General features: G+C 39.3%; 1 protein-coding gene and 1 pseudogene across 1 annotated transcript in view; one reads left to right on the top strand and one right to left on the bottom strand.

Moving 5' to 3' along the window:
* The window catches only part of LOC132593318 (centrosomal protein of 78 kDa-like), a 32,955-nt pseudogene extending 21,011 nt beyond the window's left edge, over nucleotides 1-11,944 (top strand).
* The window catches only part of LOC132593306 (RING finger protein 11-like), a 32,754-nt gene extending 18,785 nt beyond the window's left edge, over nucleotides 1-13,969 (bottom strand). The window contains 1 exon segment of the mRNA XM_060293435.2: nucleotides 10,861-13,969. The gene's annotated coding sequence lies outside the window, so the exon portion shown is untranslated.
* Nucleotides 13,970-14,029: the final 60 nt, after the last annotated feature.

The raw sequence follows: 14,029 nt of genomic DNA on the forward strand, positions 1-14,029 counted from the left end.
TTGGGGGAGATCCTATTACAGTTACTCCCCGCTTCTTCCTGCATAAGAAAACCAATCAATCGTTGACTTCAGGGAGCTTTCTGCGCTCATTCTTAAATAGAAAATAACTGTCATTTGCCTGATAGTTGAGTAAAGCTTACAACATGAGAGAGGGGAAAAAGTGTGTAAACGTATCCTGGTAGGACCGGGGACAATTTAGGGAACAAAATAATTTAAGAAAAAACCCTAATTAGTATTCTGAGGGAAATTTAAAAAGAGCTAGCAACTATAAAATAAGGCTAGGGTGTTAATTAAAAAGAGAATGGTCAGAAAGCAAGAGAGTTCTCTTGGAAATGAAAATATGGTTGCTGAAATAACTTCAGTAGGAATCTAAAAAATTTCTCATTATATAAAAAAGAAAGACACAGTGGAAAATGTGATAGCAATATGTTAAAGAGGTTGCATCTGGGAGATGCAACATGTAACTATTAGAAACTCCAGACCCAGAAAAAAAATGGAGGGAAGCTGTCAAAGGGCAACAAAATTCCCCACAGCTTAAAGTAGACATCAGGCCTCTGATTGAAAATAGTTACTCAAGTTTTGAGCATGATGAACAAGAATAGACTCACACCTAGGCACCCTTCGTTATGAAACTTTAAAATACTGAAAAAATAATTTAACATAGAATAAAATACTGACAGGATACATCCATTCCAGAGAGAAAAATACTGGTCACCTAAAAAGAAAAAGTTAAAATCTGATTTTATCATACTTGTCATCAGCACCATGGATCCTGGAAGGCATGAGAAGATACCTCCAAAGTTTTTCAGGCACATAATTTTCACCCTAGGTGTTTGTATCCAGCCAAACTATCAGTCATAAGTGGAGGCTGAAGAAGATATTTTGTACACAAAGAAATTTGAAAATTTGACCTCGTGTGCTACACCTTAAGCTATTTATAGAAATAACCCAGCAAAATGAGGCAATAAACCAAGAAGGAAGGTAATAGGGGATTCAGTGCAGAGAGCAGCTAGTCTAGATTGGAGAGGCTTCTATTGATTGTGTGATTGAGAGCTGAGAAACACCTTGAGGCATATCATACTTACTAGGTATTAGGCACTGTTGGAAGGGAGGAGGGAGAGGAAGAGGAGAAGGAACTTGAACTCCAGAGGACAAAAGGCTATACTGACATAAACCTGAAGCAAACTAAGCTATGGTTGATTTTTAACCTACTATTGGTGAGGAAGAGAAGAATCCACTTAAACTTGACACTATAGATGTCCCCCTTTTCAGCAACACACGGGGGTAATGACCACCTATCTAATTTGTTGTCCAAACCAGAACTTGTCCAAACTCCTTACACTTCAATAGTGTAAGGAGGCACTCTAATGCTGTAACATCAGGACAACAGGTATAAACTGGAACAGCCCAAGGCGGCTTGGGGTATGTGGTCACCCTGCACAAGGGCAGTAACACTGACACAGTATGGAACGAGGTGTAGTCTATACACAGAGACAGTACATCTGCAGTGGGCAATATTAATTTCATTGTAATAATGGCAATACTGTCTTGGTTTGCAGCTTTTATTGTCAACTTGCATGTAATAACAAATAACTAACCTAAACTATACTTAGTATGTATTTGCATTAACTTGGTATGTACTGAAATGTACTAGTATGTACTTAGTATATATTAGGCTCTAAGTGTTTTTGCATATATTAACTCATTTAATCCTCTGAATAGCCTTATGAGGTTGGTGCTAATATCATTCCCACTTTTGTGAAAAGGAAGCTAAGACAGGGTAGGAACTTGCCCAGGCTGTACCTAATTTAGGGTTGGATCGAGGTTTTGAGTTTAGGCTCTCTACCTGTTGTCTTAAACCTTACTCCCTACTGACTCTCAAATAACAGAAGACTTAACTGCACATAGAACAGAATATAAATTTCAACTCTGACAATGTAAAAGCTAGGTCTGGAAGGTAGACAGGAGGTAGAAAAAAGGGAAGATGGTATGAATGTCCTCATTTTACAAAGCGTGACGTTGAGAGAGTTTATAGTTGATCAACAATGTAGGTTTTTAAGTATATCACTACAAGTCAAAGAGATCATGAGCAGTGGAATAACTAATGATGACATAACTTTACTGAGCAGTGTGGACATAGGAAGAGTGTAAAGGAACTAAACCCTTACTTAGTAAAATAGAAAGTGAACAGATAATGCCTCCAGCTTAGTCAGAAAATGATCATGTAAGAGTATTACGTGGAAATGGAGAAGAATTCAAAATAACAATAGTTGGACCTCCCTGGTGTCTCAGTGGTTAATAATCTGCCTGCCAAGGCAGGGGACATGGGTTCGAGCCCTAGTCCGGGAAGATCCCAAATGCCGCGGAGCAACGAAGCCTGTGCGCCACAACTACAGAGCCTGTGCTCTAGAGCCTGCGAGCCACAACTACTGAGCCCACGTGCCACAACTACTGAAGCCCGCCTGCCTAGATCCTGTGCTCCATGACAAGAGAAGCCACTGCAATGAAGAGTAGCCCCCGCTCACCGCAACTAGAGAAAGGCTGCACGCAGCAATGAAGACCCTACTCAGCCAAAAATAAATAATAATAATTAAAAAATAACAGTAGTTGACGTAAACCTCATAAAAAAGGAAATCCAAACAGCCAGTAAACACAGAAAAGTGTACGACTTCATTAAGTAATAAGAGAAAAGTGAGTCAAAACCAATGAAACTACATGCCAATCAGTTTGACAAATACATGAAGTGTGGTAGTATCAGGTATTGTAGACCTGGAGTACTATGGGAATCCTCTACCCTGCTTATACTGGAGTATAAATCGACACAACTACTTTGGAAAGCATTTAGCACTCTCCATCAACTGAATGTATATAAATAGCCTGGGACCCAGTAGCCCTCACCCCTGCCCTGTGTAAATGCACCAGAATAGCCGGTACAGCAGGATTCCTGTCCATGATTTGCATTAGCACAAACTGAAAACAAACTAAATGTCCATTAAGAGTCAAAAATTAAATAAATTATGTGTATTCGTACAGTGGGAAAACTATCAAGCAATAAAATTGAATGAACTAGAGCTACAGGCTGCAATGTGGATGAATTTTTTAAACCTATGTTGAGTGAAAGAAATAAGATGGAAAAGACTTCATATACTATGATCGTCTACATAAAGTTAGATGACAAAACTAAACTCTTGTTAGGGATGCATGCAGGTTAAAGGAAAGGATTGTCAAGAAATGAGGATGGTGTTTAACTGGGAAGAAGGAAGGAGATTGTGATGGGAAAAGGATATGGGGGGGTTTTGAGATGCTGACAAGTATCAATACTTTCAGATTCGAGTACTGGTTATGTAAGTATTCTCTTCGTCACACTGACCGTTTTGTTCTGTGCACTTCTCAGTACGCATATCGTATTTTACAATTAAAAACCTGAGTAAAGAATCGGTCGCTTCTTGAGTGCTGGATGTGGGAGTGGGATGAGACTATTTCATTTTAAGCCCTTCACTACTGTTTGCATTCACATGTTATTCATTCAGCATTAATTGGACATATGCTGCGTACCATGCACTCTTCTAATTTTATATGTGTTTTAACTCATGTAATCCTCACAAGAGCTCTGTGATACGGGAGCTTATCTCCATTTTATAGATGAGGAAGTTGAGGCCTAGAGTTATAAAACTTGTCCAAGGTTATATAGCTAATGGGTAGTGCCAGGCCCATTTGCCTCAGAGAATCTGAATTTTTACAATATAATCTAAAAGAGAAATTTAATTGCTAATTATAAGAAAAAACATTGCCATTAAAGAAGATGACAAGTTTTCATCTATCCAGTTAGAGAAAAACACACAGTCTGTCTTTCACACACATACATCTTGTATTGGCAGGGATTTTCCTTATTAAGCAATTATTTATTGACCGCCTACGTTGTGCTAGGCACAGGTGCTGGGGATAAACACTTAATAAAATACACCCCCTATCTTCAAATAACTTGCACTCTACGTGAGGAAATAAGCCAACAGTTGTAGTAGAGGTTATATACCAAGTGATACATCGCTGATGGCAGTATAAAATCTCAGAAATCTTTTTTTCTTAATAGTAATCTTTTATTTATTTATTTTTATATTTATTTTTGGCTGTGTTGGGTCTTCGTTTCTGTGCGAGGGCTTTCTCTAGTTGCGGCGCGCAGGGGCCACTCTTCATCGCAGTGCGTAGGGCTCTTCACTACCGCGGCCTCTCTTGTTGCGGAGCACAGGCTCCAGACGCACAGGCTCAGTAGTTGTGGCTCACGGGCTTAGCTGCTCCGCGGCATGTGGGATCTTCCCAGACCAGGGCTTGAACCCGCGTCCCCTGCATTGGCAGGCAGATTTTCAACCACTGCGCCACCAGGGCAGCCCCAAAATCTCAGAAATCTTTTGGAAAGAAGTTTGGAGATAGGTACCTCAGAGCCTTAAAAATGTTCATTTGCTTTGACCTCAAACTCATTTTTATGGATTTCTTGCAAGAACGTTATTCTCAATACAGAAAAAAGCTTTCATGCGTAAAAACGGTTATTTTGTCTTATAATATTGAAAAGTTGGAAAGAATTTAAATGTGTAAAGTCGTTAACCAGTAAACCCACTCAGTGGAATATTCTGTAGCCCACACAAAAAAATCTAGGTTATGAATCCCCTGATTATATGAGAAATGATTGATTTCAATGTTAAATGGAGAAAAGGTGAACCTAAAATTTGATATCCAATATGATGGGAGCTTTGTCCCAGAAAAATCACCCTAGCCAGTGTACAGAAGGGAGGAAGGGAGAGCAGATGACAGGAAGGAAAATTATTCCAAAGCCTTATCATTAGTCTTACCTAAGTAATAGAATATCAAGCAATTTTACTTTCTAACTTTTTTGCTTCCATATTTCCATGTAAGGGGCATGAATTACTAATACTTTGTGGGAGGAGGGTACACTTTTTCACAAAAATTTAACACTGTGTTCTAATTCCCTCCACTAGAAGGAGAAACTATTTCATGTAATTGCACTTTGATGTGCTATTTAGAACCAGTCAGACAGTTTTACTCTACTTTCCTGTGGTGAGGGTTTTTTTGTTTGTTTGCTTATTTGTTTAGAAATTCTTTGAAATCAGTTTTAGAAGATTTATTAAACCATTATATTGAAAGTAGAGGAATTTTGCAATTTTTCCCCCTTTTTCCCCATTGAAAACTTGGCTGGCTTTAGTCATGAAACATTAAAGAATTTGAAGTTCTTAGACTGTCAGTTTTTTAAACATATGATCTGAATATAAAAATATATGTTCATTGAGTAAATTTTTGAAAACAATGGACAACTCATTGAAGGAAATAAAAGCCACCTCTGCATGTACACACACCTAATCTGCTCTTTTGTCTGAAAAATGTATGAAAAATATTTTGTCTTATCACTAAATACTCTTCTGCATCAGAGAATTTGATTAAGCTTATGCACCATCTCCCAGGAAAAACGCAGAGATATATTTTGAATGTAGAACTCCTGAAGCCCATTCATTAACTCTGGTTGAGACCTGTTGTCATTATTTTCTTAGTGGCTTCATAGCACATTCCTTCATATGGTGAGCTGTTTTTGTTTAAACCAATCCTAATTTGGAGGCTCTTAGCTTTCTTCTAGGGTTTGGGTATAAACAATCTTATGACATCATGTTGGTAGATAAATCTTTGCCCACATCTTTGATTTCCTTAGGGTAAACCCCTGATGTAGGATTGTTGTTAGGTACCAAAAGCTACTCTCCAGAAAGTCATACCAGCTCCTCTCCCAATGATGGCATATAATAGAGTTCCTCATTCTTTAAGTGATTGTTCAAAGCAGCTAAAATGTATAAATATACCTTACTGTTTTCATAAGTGTAGGTATTCTGATTGTTTATCGCTGCATAGGAGACCACCCTGAAACAGTGGCGTAAAACAATGAAAATCGTTTGTTTTGTTCACGAACCTGGAAGCTGAGTAGAATATTAATTCTTTTACTGCACTCTTACTGACTGAAAACAATACCTATTTGACTAGCTCACAGTTCTGTAGGTCAGAAGTCCAGGCACAGCGTGACTGCGTTTCCTGCTCAGATACACACTGGAACATGTGGGTTCCCTCCCAAGAGTGTTAAAGCATGTGAAATTTAAGTGTAAGACACTGAGCCCCAAATGTTGGATGTTCACCATAGTTTGTGTGGGTCACAGAGCTGAAATCAAGATGTCAGTCAGGCTGTGTTAGCATCCAGAGGCTCTGGGAAAGAATGCCTCCAGTCTTCTTCGGCTTGTTGGCATAATTCAGATTCTGCAGTTGCAGGACAGAGGTCCCCATTTCCTTGCTGGCTGTCAGTCGGGGGACAGTCTCAGGTCCTAGAGGCCTCTCGCTTGCCTTCCCTGCCGCAGCATTGGACTTATTCAGAGCCAGCAGTGGAGAGTCTCCCTCTTGTCCCTTTTGAACTTCAATTCAGGAAGAGTTCAGGTCCTTTTCATAGGGTGCCTGAGTAGGTCACATCCACCTAGAATAATCTCCCTATCTTAAAAAATCAACTGATTTTGAACCTTAATTCCATCTGCAAAATCCCTTCATTACAGCACCTAGATTTAGAGTTTGATTGGATAAGTGGAAGGTTTGTGTACTTCAGTAAGTAGGAATCTTGGGGGCTCTGTTAGAATTCTGCCTATTGCAAGCAGTGTCCCCACTTCAAGGAGCGAAGTGTCTTAGTTCCTGAAACTCCTAAGGGAGTTTATCAGTGTTCATTTTATTTCAGTGCCCTTGGTGAATGGGAAGACTACCACCTCTGTGAACAGGAATGGCACCCAGCTTCCTGAGTCCACAGTGTGGCTCTGCTACTTAGTGGTGTGACCTTGGCTGTGCTGCTCTACTTATTCTACTTCTCTGCCTCTTGTTTCCCTCATCTGGAAAATAGGGCTTCCCTGGTGGTGCAGTGGTTGAGAGTCCGCCTGTCGATGCAGGGGACACGGGTTCGCGCCCCAGTCCGGGAGGATCCCACATGCCGCGGAGCGGCTAGGCCCAAGAGCCTTGGCCGCTGAGCCTGCTTGTCCGGAGCCTGTGCTCCGCAATGGGAGAGGCCACAACAGTGAGAGGCCCGCGTAATGCAAAAAAACAAAAACAAAAACATGGAGTTAGTGATCGTTCTTTCCTCGTAGGGTTTTTTGTTTTACACATTTATTTTATTTATTTATTTTTGGCTGCGTTAGTTCTTCGTTGCTGCTCGCGGGCTTTCTCCAGTTGCGTCGAGCGGGGGGCTACTCTTCGTTGCAGTGTGGTGGCGTCTCTTATTGCAGAGCACAGGCTCTAGGCGTGCAGGCTTCAGTAGTTGTGGCACGTGGGTTCTAGAGCGTAGGCTCAGTAGTCGTGGTGCACGGGCTTAGCTGCTCCGTGGCATGTGGGTTCTTCCCGGACTAGGGCTCGAACCCGTGTCCCCTGCACTGGCAGGTGGATTCTTAACCACTGTGCCAGCAGGAAAGCCCCCTTTTAGGGTTTTGATGATTAGATTATTTCATACCCAAGGAACTCCAGGAACAGTGCTTGACTGTGAATTGCTTTGAAAGTGATTACTTTTTAAAAACATGCTTTTGAATCTGCAATTAGGCAATTCAGGTGTGTTAAGCATGTTCATTAATAGGACTTCCTGCTGTAAAGAGAGCCACAAATAGAATTTTTCTTTCTTGGTCTTAACTTCTTATTTCTGACTTACTATGTTATATGCATATGCCTTTTATGGTGGGCTGCCACAAATTTATGTTGGGAAGAGTGGAATTTAAATAAATCTTACCTATGCTAATTTGACAGATTTTGATAATTCATTTCACTAGCATGGTATGATATTACCAGTAGCAGACTAAAATCTGAGTTCACTTCTGGCTCTGCCCCTAAATCCTGATGAGACCAATAGCTGGAAAGGCTTTGGGATATTATACTATGAATTAGTTATAATATTGACTCTGTTTGTTTAGGAAAACCTGGAGGAGTGACTAAAGCAGTTAAAGGAGGAAAGAGTAATAAGACTGAAGGCTGATAAACGAGTCAGTGAGGTAAACAAGTTTCTTCTTCTGCTTTAGAGAGTGTTTTGGTTTTATTTTGATTTGATTTTAAGCCATATACACATAATTTGTAAGCTTTAAAACTGTAATATGTTGCAAATTGGTTGTGTAATATGGACTTTTGCATTTACTGGTATTTAGTGATCATATGATCTATATTCTGGAAAGCATGTTTTTAAAAATGTGAAAATCTGGTTTTGTTATGTGTGTGTGTGTGTGTGCGTGCGTGCTTTTAGATGACATTAGCTTATTTCCTGTTCATGATTCTTTGATTCAAAAAGGCACTTTTTGTGCATATACTGTACACGATGAGACTCTCCTGGCAATGAATTAGGAAAGTGAATCATTTAAATAAATTTAAGATATTGGAAAACTTCTGAGAATGCAATGAAAGATAAAAATATATACTATGAGAATTACATTAGGGAATGTGCATGAAAGCAGGGCATAATCTAAAAAGTTCTATCTAAATATAATTTATCACAGGGTGAGTGTAGGGAGGAATTTTTGAAAGTGCATCCATTGGATTGGCGGACACTCATTCAATAAATGTTTAGCACCTGCTCATGTAAGGCACAAGGGGCATCATGAACATTAATGGCCTTTCTGAGAAATACTAGAGTTGAGCTTACAGGGGGTTTTAAGTGCATAGATGATGAGCGGAAGGGGAAGAGTGCACAGGGGGAATATTTTCAAGAAGCCAAAGAAAATATTGGTGATTGTACATTTAATAAATTGGGTTGGGTATGATTTAGGACTTTTAAACGTAAGCATTAGATATTTTGCTCACTAAAGTTAATTCTTAACATTCAGCAGAGTTGTAATATGTTTTATTCAAATCAGATTCTATATTTCATTTTCTAATTTAAGAGAAACTTAAAGCAGGTAATTTTCTAATGTGGAATGAGGCTCCATTATGAATTGAACTAGTTAGAAATGTGATCTTTTGTGAAAAATCATTAATAAAACAATAACTTCGGTTTATTTATATACCACCTAAGTGTTTATATAGGAAACTTTGTTGGGTGCCTGTGGGTTTTGGTTACTGTGTGATATGGTCTCTGTCTTTACTGGTGGAAAGTTAGGTTAATTACAAATTAATTACATTTTGAGTGTTTTAGTTTTGTTCCTTGGAAATAGGCAAGACTACTTCTGACGACAATGAGAAAAAATCATGTCAGACATTTTTAGCCTTCTTTTATAGCTGGAACATGAAAATGCCCAATTAAGAAATATGAATTTCTCTTTGTCTGAAACCCTTCATGCCCACTCATTGACAAGCTTGATCCTGGGTGATGCAGGTGTTTTGGGCAGCACTGAGAATTCTTTTCAGAAGTTCCAGGCTTTCTTGGATGTCCTTAAAGATGCTGGGTTAGTTCATTTCTCTTCATGGCCGTTCTTCTCTTTGCGACTATAATGGTAGTTTGCTGAGGAACTGGAGCAATTTTCATCACTTCCGTGGCCATATTTAGTGTAATAATAGGTAATATAGTTGACTTTTTAAAATGAGGAATTAAATTTGTTAAGAAATGCAAATAGGGAAGCCTGCTTTGGTAGAGTGGGGAGCTCATTATAAAAGAGTAACCTGTAGATAATTAGTAGGTGTAGGTTTTTGTAAGGACTAAATTGAAGGCAGTTTTCATTGAAAGTATTCGGGAATGCATAAGAATTTTCCTATCTTTCACTTATTTTGCTTGTTTGATAAGTCTGAATTAAAGTTATTTTTGCCTTAGACGTAAAAATTATTATTAATCTGCAGGGGAGATATAGGTCAGTGGTTCTCAACTGGGAGCAATTTTGCTGGAAGAGGGAGGTGGAGATGGATAGTTGATGGAGTGGTGTTTTGTCAGTGAATGAATTGGTGTTGGTGTTGGGAAGGAAGGAACAAACACATTCTTGGAAACTGGAGGAAAGGTGGTAAAGAAGTGTGAGAATAGAGGTGTGACAGGCAGTGGACGAAATGCATGGTACATGTTGAAGCTCCTAGTGAGACAGTGGGATGTGTCTTAGAGGATGAATCTGGAAAGGGCTGAGATTTTGGGGGAGAGAGAGGCTTGTCTGGAGTAGGATGTTGGCTTTTAAGAGTTTTAGAAGTATTTCATGATTGTAGGTCTGGGGAAATCTAAACTGCTCTTATGTGATTATAATAACCTTTGTCTTTTCTCCTTTTCTCCTCTGGTCCAGGCTTGGGCAGCTGGCCACAATGGCTGGTACAGATCAGTCAGATTTTCATTTACTAGGTCGTCCCTAGATGAATTCTACTGTTAGTAGTCCATGTAAAGAAGAAAAGGGACTTGAAGAAGAAAAATCAGAATCAAAACAGGGTGCCCCAGGACAAATGAAAAATCTCCAGGTAAGTGGACAGAACAGCACTTAATGATTCTAAGAGTGATTAGCAAAAAGGAAATGACCAAGTCAGGGAGAAAACAATAATGATCAATCTCTAATAGTTCACATGCTCAGGAGCTAGAAGACTCTGGAATCCTTTCCAAATCTGAGATTAGTAAATGTTTGCCCATTTCATGATACTGTATTGTTGTAAATAAGGAGACTGGAAGTTCTTTCGAAAATTTATGAGTTAAAGCAAACTATCCTTAATGAAGAAAGAAAACATTAGAGAAAATATTCCAGATTGTAAATTATATAAATGTCTATTCTATTCATATTTTATTTAGGTTTCTATTTGTATGCAGTCAGCTTACAATGAAGGAACACTAATGAAGGTACACATACTGATATAATTTTTAAAATAAGTAATCCAGACATAGCTAATAGGTAACATATTACAGTGACTCACCTGGTTATGGGAATGGGAGGGGAAAACCTGTCAGCTTTTCCTCTAGCCTTACTTGGAGCCCCCATCAACCAATCTCAGACTGGTCTTGGGAACTGACAGCTTGAGAACACAGTCTGGTCACAAACTATATACTGTTTGCATGTGCCTGGAGGATAGAAGAGAAATTAATTATCTTACAGAATAGGGTTTTATTTTTAGTGAGGGAAAGGAAATGGGTAATAACTACCCCAGTCACCAAAGTCTGAAAATGTAGCGGACATACCCTTGGATATAGCTAGGTTAAGCTGAGATCACTTGGCAAGATATAATTAGAAAAAAACTGGCTCTGAAATCTGAATATTGACTGTGTTAATAATAAGATCACAGAGTAACACTGAAGTTTTGAACTCTACTTTTTAATGGTTGGCTTTGTTCATCACTGAATTTTTGTCTTGTCTTTTGTTTTTCCATCCAGTTTCAGAAAATTACAGGTGATGCTAGGATTCCTTTGCCTCTGGACTCCTTCCATGTCCCAGTGTCTACTCAGGAGGCCTTAGAAACTTCCAAAGACAACCTGGGGGTCCCAGTCACAGAGCAGCGGCAGGAGTCTTTTGAAGATTTCATTGCTAGAACATGTTCTCCCTTCAGCAGACATCATTTCTGGAACTGGAAGTCAAAGAAAAGAAGAGGAATTATCTAGAAATAGCAGGTCTTCTTCAGAGAAAATGAGCAAAGCAGGTGAATATACCAAAAAATACTCTGCTAGGAAACAACCTGGGAAGGACCTGCATTCCTGCTCTGACTCACCTGTAAAGCGGAAAAGCAAAGGAATTGGGCAAAATAATTCTTTGGTTAATAAACCAATTAAAAGTGAGTCTTCGAAAAAACATTTCTGTTAAGAAAGAGAGTAGAATAGTGACTTTCATCAAAGACAACTAAAAGTAAACTCAATCTACTAGAACATTCTGAAAGTGATACTCCTGGATGTGACTGTGAATTTCAAGAAAGCATCCATACTCTATCACGCCTAACATAGGTCTAAATCTTTTAAAATTATGTTTTTGCCTTCAAATTTTAATAAATTACTTATGTTTTTATTATAGCATATGGTGGTTTCAGTTACTTGACTGGAAGCCATTAGAGAAAGATTTATCTATACTTTTTAATTATAATGGAAGTTTTGGTGTACTTTTCCTTGTGACACTTTGCACCATTCATTCAGCTAGTGTTTACTGAGGGCTTCATATGTACAGTACTTTTCTGGGTGCTATTGCTTTCAGCAGTGAACAAAATAAAGCCTTTACTCTCCTGGAACTAGCACTCTGTGTTGGGAGAAAACATAAACAACAAAGCAGGGTAAGGGTTAAAAAGAGATGGGAATAATAAATGGAATAGTTTTACCATTTGGTTAAATGTCAAACTATTATAAATCACATGGCCAGAAGCCATTGAGGTATTTTAATTCACAATAACCAGAGAGCCTCAAACATTTACCAAGGCACTTAACCGTGTTTATGGATTACAGCAACGCTCTGAGGTAAGGAACTGTTACCATCCCCGTTTATAGATGAGGAGTCTGAAGAGATATTATGTGAGTTGCCCAGAATTACACAGCTGTAAGTAAGTGGGAAGCTGCGATGTGACCCGAACACATGCTCTTTTTTTTTTTTTAATGTATGGACTTTATTATGTTTCATTTGTTTCTGATTTATGTGAATTTTTTCTTTAAAGATGTTTTTTGATGTCGACCATTTTTAAAGTGTTTATTGCATTTGTTACAGTATTGCTTCTGTTTTATATTTTGGTTTTTTGGCCTCAAGGCATGTGGGATCTTAGCTCCCCCACCAGGGATCGAACCCTCACCCCCTCCATTGGAAGGTGAAGTCTTAACCACTGGACCACCAGGGAAGTCCCCCTTATGTGACTATTTTTATGGCAATTTTTAAAATTTTATTTTTTTATTGACGTATAGTTGAATTACAGTGTTGTGTTCATTACTGCTGTATAGGAAAGTGACTCAGTTACACATTTATATACACTCTTTTTCATATTCTTTTCCATTACGGTTTATCACAGGATACATAGTTCCCTGTGCTCTACAGTAGGACCTTTTTGGTTTTTTTAAAATACATCCACCTTTTTTAAAATAAATTATTAATTTTTGGCTGCATTGGGCCTTCGTTGCTGCACGCAGGCTTTCTCTAGTTGCGGTGCGCAGGCTTCTCATTGTGGTGGCTTTTCTTGTTGCAGAGCACGGGCTCTAGGTGCATGGACTTAAGTAGTTGTGGCATCGGGCTTAGTTGCTCTCTGGCATGTGGGATCTTCCCGGACCAGGGCTCGAACCCGTGTCCCTGCATTGGCAGGCGTATTCTTAACCACTGCGCCACCAGAGAAGTCCCATGTAGGACCTTTTTGTTTATCCATCCTGTATATACACCAGTTTGCATCTGCTAATCCCAAACTCCCAATCCAATCCTCTCCCACTCCCTCCCTCTTGGTAACCACCAGTCTATTCTCTCTGTCCTTGGTTATGTTTCTGTTTCACAGATAGGCAGAACCCAAGCTCTTAATTACTTTGTTATCCTGTTTCCTTGTTAAGAAGAGAAGAAGGGTTTAAGGAAGGGACTGAGAGAGAATGCAGTGAGCACTAGAAGTGCAAAACAGTGGGGCTGTCAGAAAGCACACCTGTCTCCTTCCCCCATCGTGAGCAGAATTTTTAAACGGCAGAGTATGTAAGAGTATGTGATGACACATCTCTGGATTAAATTATGTCTCCCTGGTAAAACATGTACGGATGAGTCTTTAGTTCATTCAGACTGAAAGGTGAGAGCAGAGAACAGCTGGAGTGTCAGATTTCTTCTAGAAGTTCCTGCCTGATTGTTACTAAGAGGGCTACTACAGTACTAGTTAGTTCATTCGTCATGGATTAGGTGTTAGAGGAGTGAAACAATGAGCAAGATGTAGCGTTGGCCCTTTAGCAGTGGAGTGAGAGGGGAAGACACACAGCAGATGTCTCATCCTGCACATGACATGCTGTGATGGGCATATTCAGGGCGTTTGGTCAGTGTTTGTGGAAGAAGAGGGGGAGCTGTGAGGCAAAGAAAAGTTATTGAAAGAGGCAGTCGCTAAGCTAAGTCTTAAAGGACTCGTGAAAAACTGGTGAGTCAGCCGGTGAAGGGAAAGGACACTC

The sequence above is a fragment of the Globicephala melas genome, unplaced genomic scaffold (genome assembly GCF_963455315.2).
Source record: "Globicephala melas unplaced genomic scaffold, mGloMel1.2 SCAFFOLD_564, whole genome shotgun sequence".
Lineage (NCBI taxonomy): Eukaryota > Metazoa > Chordata > Mammalia > Artiodactyla > Delphinidae > Globicephala > Globicephala melas.